Below are 6421 nucleotides of genomic sequence, written 5' to 3' on the forward strand. Positions count from 1 at the left end.
GCGAACCTATATAAGGGGTTCGAATTACCAGGAGCTGATAGAAAATTCGAACCGAAGCCTTCGTACATCAACTTGGTTGAGAGGAACCAATTCGGGGGAGCTGCAAATGAAGATGCAGCCAAGCATATGGAGACATTTATTGATTATTGCTGCTCTATACCCCCGCCGACCGGTGTGACCCAGGACCAGGTGAAAGAGACAATGTTTATATTCTCACTCCGCGATGCTGCAAGGGAGTGGTATAGAGACCTGGACCGAGCTGCTAATGGGATCACTGACTGGAATTCTCTGGCCTTAGCATTCTATAAGAAGTACTTCTCTGCCTCGAAGACTAATGCCATTAGAGCTCAGATCACGAGCTTTAAACAGGGTCCTGATGAGAACTTTCATGAGGCGTGGGTGCGTTTCAAGAAGCTGGTGCGAACTATTCCGCATCATGGGTTTGAGAAATGGAGCCTATGCAATCAGTTCTACAATGGGCTCTATGACGATCAGAGGGCTATCCTGGATGCGGCAGCCAGTGGCAGATTCCAGGAGAACATGGGAGAGACTAAGGGGTGGAAGATCATTGATGACTTGGCCACCCACAAAGCTGAGTATGGGAATTCCAGGGGAAATCATGTAAATGTTGTTTCAGACGGTCCTTTCGTCTGTAAAAGATGTGGAGCTGAGAGACATGTTTTAGACAATTGTCCTAGTCCCTTTGAGTCTTGTGCTGCCTTTCAACATTATAGGCAGACAAACACTTACTATGAGCCGAATGTCCATCCAAACTTGAGGTGGAGCAGCAAAAATGTCTTGAATCCGACTCAACCTCCACAGCAGCAGCAGCAGTAGAGTTATGTGCCCCTTCATAAGCAACAACAGTTCCAAAAGCCTCCTTATGTCCTACAGCAGCAGCAACAATCCCAAAGTTCTGATTTCAATGAGTTGAAGAATCTATTGCTGAAGGAGTCCCAAGCTAGAGAGGCCGGGATGAAGATGTTGGAGAGCCAAATTGCACAATTGGCTAGCAAGAATACAACTCGAGCTCCGGGACATTTACCGACTCAGACGGATCAAAAGGAGACCCTTAATGCCATTACCGTGAGGAGTGGGTCTACCCTTGATAGGCCCGCCATGGTTGAGGATATCGCTGAAAAAGATGAGGCGGAACCAAGCAAGAACAAAGCTGGAACGAACAGTGGAAAGAAAAAGACGATCAGCAGGTATGTCAGTCGATCGACTGACATACACGGTCGATCGACCAGTCCGCGACAAACAATACTCATCGTTCTCGTAGAAGTCGATCGATCGATCGACCAACCTGGTCGATCGACTGGACGGCGCTCGCTGAAGGTGATTCTTTTCGTCCTCCAATGCCCGATAACCTGAGGGACCACTTGTTTCGGGGTAAGATGCCCGAAAATATTGAGGCAAGACCCAAATGCTTGATGGGCGAGTTCGGTTCGGCACGACCCTATGTCGATTAATGGTTCACAGTTGAGACGGTCTGAAGAAGGGTCAAGCTACAACAAGGAGAAGGTTGTGGACTTTCAGCCTAAGTCCACCGAAGCCGGCATGAGAGATTTATAGGAGAGAGCTAAGTTACTTCTTACAGCCCCTTATCTAGAGCGATTGGTGCCGACGAAGGAACAGGTATCATTTAATAAATTTGAAAATGTTATCCGTAGCTTAAATGTGCAAGTTCCTTTTCTTGAGTTAGTCAATCAAGTGCATGCTTACATGAAGTTTATGAAACAACTTTTGTCTAAGAAGAAGTCACTTGAAACTGTGCATACTGTCGCACTCACTGAGGAGTCATGCTCCTATTTGACCCATACTGCACCACATAAATTAGCTGACCCAGGTAGCTTCTCTGTTCCTTGTAATATTGGTACCTTCTCAATTCAGAAGGCATAATGTGACCTAGGAGCTAGCATTAGCGTTATGCCTTTGAGTCTAGCTAGGAAGCTGAAATTGACTAGGTTTGCAGTCACCGATATGACAGTACAGATGGCTGACCGATCTGCGGTCGAGCCAATAGAAATCTTAGAGGACATTCCTGTGCAAATAGGAAAGTTCTTTTTCCCTGTTGACTTCGTTGTACTAGATATGCCTGAGGATGCCCACATTCCTATCATTTTGGGTAGACCATTTCTGCACACTGCTGGTGTAACACCCCCATACTCCGAGTGCCTTACCAGGACCACTCAGGTATGAAGACATCACCATCTCGGTTGCCCGAGGTATGATAATCAAATAGACAAAACAGAAACAACATTTATTATAAGTAATTTAATGAATAAGTACAATCCTCAAAACCAAATCAAGGTACAATACATTATTCCAAACTGTCTGTTTCTCAATGAAATATAAATAAATACTAAACTACAGCGGAAGACTCTATCGTCATGTCGTGGCCATCCCGCCTATCCCAAAGACTCATCTCTAAACTGTTCAATATCTGCTCACCATCCCCGAATGGATCACCGCAGTTTTACAAAAAACAACACCGGTCGTACTAATCACACAATCAAAATAGTTAACAACAATAAGACAAACAGACAAATTTGAATCGCCACACGCACACACGCACATCCAACCAACCGTCTCAATCACCGATCGTCCACTTTGGACCAGACCACGCCGTGGGGGACCGCAGCCGTTCCCACCTAAGCCCCGCTCATCGTACGAGCGATAACCTTGTCCATTAATGTGCACATCCCCTTTCGTGGCGGGTTCCACGAAGGGCGAAACTAGGGCGTGAGATCACTCCCGCAAGTGACCCCACTCAGCCGAGAACGCATCTCGAGAACCATCAACGAACACAACCACAAACACAATCACAATTACAATCACAATCACAACCAAACAAACTAACTACAAAGACATCACCAATATCCCATTATGGGACTAATACTGAGTAGGAAATCCTACCTGGAAAGCACAACACGCAGACGGTATCTACAGCTGTCTCAAAACGCCTCTTCTATGAACTCTCCTCCTACCATACAACACATAGATACTACTATTCAATTACTATTCATAAAAACCCCCAATTCCTAAATTAGGGTTTCACTAATCTTAACAAAACATTATATAAATTACATTAAAAGCTTACCCTCGACGCAAGGAATCCAACGACACAAACTACGATGCAAACCGACCGTCTGAACTCCGGGAATTGTCAAGAACGCGATTAGGAAGAAGACAAGTTGCTTTCTCTCTTAAACAGGTTTTAGGTTTTGTAAAAAGTGATTTAGAACAAAGACGAATTGGTTTAAATTCCTTAATCGCGTAATTAACAAAACCCGAGAAAACTCCCCGTAAAACCAGACACTCGATCGAGTACCCAAGGTACTCGATCGAGTACTTTCTACTCGATCGAGTGCCCCTGACTACTCGATCGAGTGCCCAACAGTCGAAACTATTTATCTTCGCAACTTGCCCTTACTCGACAGAGTAAGGGCTACTCGATAGAGTACCCCAAGACATATAAATACGGAGTATTACTGTCTTCCCTCCTTAAAAAGAACTTCGTCCCCGAAGTTCAACCCATACATAAAAACAAACATGCTAACTCGATCAAGACACAACAACGTAACTAAGAACTCGAAACAAAACTCCAACCCAAACATGAACTCGTAACACCAACTCCACTAACTATTCCTACCTCCACAACATGGCTCACGATATCGTATCAACTCCACATATATATATCTCTCATGACACCAACTCCATACATAACCAACTACCATCCTCTAACGCTGCTAGCTCCATAATATCATCCACTATCAAATCCAAAATCAAGACACTCATAGACATCAAACGGGATGTTACATTCTACCACCCTTAAAAGGAACTTCGTCCTCGAAGTTTACTCACACTCATAATCTTATCATCCAACTGTCAACACTATCGAAGTATTCTCGCATTCCTAACATCAAACTACTACAAGTACGTCCGTGACCTTTTAACACTATCAACCACAACATATACAAATCCATATCTTATGCTACACCAACACTCTACTTTCAAATATACTACCATATGCACACCCATCAAAATCTCTTTTATCACATCCTACTCCTCTTAAGATAAATGTTACGTCCTCGTAACTCACTAATACTAAATACTAGATACATCTCATTACTCTCTTTACCACCACATGTGTAAGATAACCGTTTATAAACCAAACACTTACCATGCATATATCCAAGGCTCTCTTACTTAAACATTTCTCATAACTCCACTCATTTGGCATACCACCTAACCTATACCATAAAACTCGTAGCAAAATCACTATACTAACTCTCCATTGTTTCTGCAAAACAACACACCTCTCTATGTAAGGCACTTATCTCCCAGAAGCATAACTCACGATCCACACTCGTTACGTGCACTCATTCTAGATCCTCAAGTTCTTTCCTTCATTACCGCAAAACTCATACATAACTTAATGTGACACTAATTCCCTCAACACCCTACACTCATTGTCCCAACAAAAGATTATGAACTACCGCCGCTTTAAGATCATTACAACACATGTTCCACGAATCATTTCCCATTACCATGTCTACTAAAGCCTTATCTAGAACAAGATCAAAATTATCAGAATAACCTCTCACAACCGTGTCCCATCAATAGAACATCACTATACCGTGACAACAACGAAAACATATTCAACTCTATTTCATATCATACTCTACCTCATTCTTAACTTAACCTGGTAAAGAAAACATCAATAAGCAAGACAACTGTCTACATGTTCAACCAAAACTCACAAAGAACAACAAAGAAACAAAACAACAATCTATGTATAATCGGTATGCACTTTCGAAAACTCGTATCATAATCATCCCGCCTACTCCACCACAACTGGTGACGGCATCACAACACCGCCACCAACAGCCACACCGTAGTGCGAAAATACCCGCATCACAATACTAAATATCGTGCCCGGATCACCACCCGAGGCACCACAACCAAATCGATAGACATCACAACTACTTACAATTCCATAAATACTGACTCGGAAATAACCTTTCGGACAAGAAAACTTACTTAAATCCACTTTACTCAATCACAACGCAACATATTATATGAATAAACAGATAAGCATCTCATGAACATCATCTCTACCATTTCACGGAATACACATGTGTTATTAATACACATAAAATTATAACTAGCCATGTCAAATTAATCAAATTATTACCTTTTTGGATATCATTCAATTAAATTACCGTGTCCAACATATATATTACAGAACATTCATAAAACAACCTTATAATTATCACACCATACCACTTCTTGTGAGGTCAGAACCTCACACAAACATTTACACATATCATAGACCCGTAATCACAACCAACTAGTCAATCCTGACCACGTAAGTTACCACTCGATAAAGGTTACCTGTCGCCCGAGTTTAACTCATATGCCCCTCATAATACATTTTCCCGTTCGCATAACCATCACTTCATGCCAAGTATAACCATACCATTAATATTCAATCACTAGCGCTCGCCTTCTATAACCACATCTTATACTTCCTTACAAACATTCATATCAATCCGGCCTTTACAAAATCAACCTCTCTAGGACTGTTGTCTTTCTTATCTATCATCACCCTTAACCACTAGTGACGACACCACAATACCACCACTGCTCGTATATCAAACCTCTTACACTCATATCAAAATAACACGGTTTTTCTCCTATCTTTGGTTAACATCCCAAATAACGAACATCAAACCCATCAACAAAATTACCTCAACATTATTCCCAATACTATCTTATTTGTATTGTCATCCAACTCTCCACCAAATATCTCATATCGTGCCAATACTCCACCAACTTCTTACTCCCTTAATTCCTCGAAACTCATTATCAATCAAGTTGTCCTGAAACTCCTATATAACCTTTAGCTAACATCCTCGTGACACTATCACACATTTCAATGATTCTTTACCTTTATATCACATAACTCCGGTGAATATTTTCCTCAGCTTACTTTTATCCTTCTTTTCTCTTTACACTCAATAATACCAATTAATTGTTCGACTCTTTATTCCCTCTAGCTAACTCTTTAGAAATCCAGTTACCCATTCGTTGCTCCAAAACTCAAATTCCATTATTTTCTACCGACATCATCTCACTCTTTCTTACCATGGATCTTCTCTTATTATGTTATCGCTCACACTTGCCACTAATCTATCCATAAAATCAACGTTCACTGTTTAAACAATTGTATCTCTTTTGTACCTCTTTAGAAATCAGAATTCATTTAATACCGTTAATTGCCCAAGGAAATCCCACAGCTGTTTTATCTCTTAATAAACCAAATCTCCCAAACTCACTCACTGTGTATAAATCTACCTCGCGACATGTCTCCATAAAGTTCACTGTTTACCACTCTTCTCAACCCCCTTCAAAA

General features: G+C 41.5%; 1 non-coding gene across 1 annotated transcript; it reads right to left on the reverse strand.

The window, feature by feature from the left end:
- Positions 1–336: 336 nt before the first annotated feature.
- LOC141640324 (small nucleolar RNA R71) lies at positions 337–443 on the reverse strand. The gene has a single exon (XR_012542955.1). It is a non-coding gene; the product is annotated as a small nucleolar RNA R71 (small nucleolar RNA).
- Positions 444–6421: the final 5978 nt, after the last annotated feature.

This window comes from Silene latifolia, unplaced genomic scaffold (genome assembly GCF_048544455.1).
Source record: "Silene latifolia isolate original U9 population unplaced genomic scaffold, ASM4854445v1 scaffold_75, whole genome shotgun sequence".
Taxonomy (NCBI): domain Eukaryota; kingdom Viridiplantae; phylum Streptophyta; class Magnoliopsida; order Caryophyllales; family Caryophyllaceae; genus Silene; species Silene latifolia.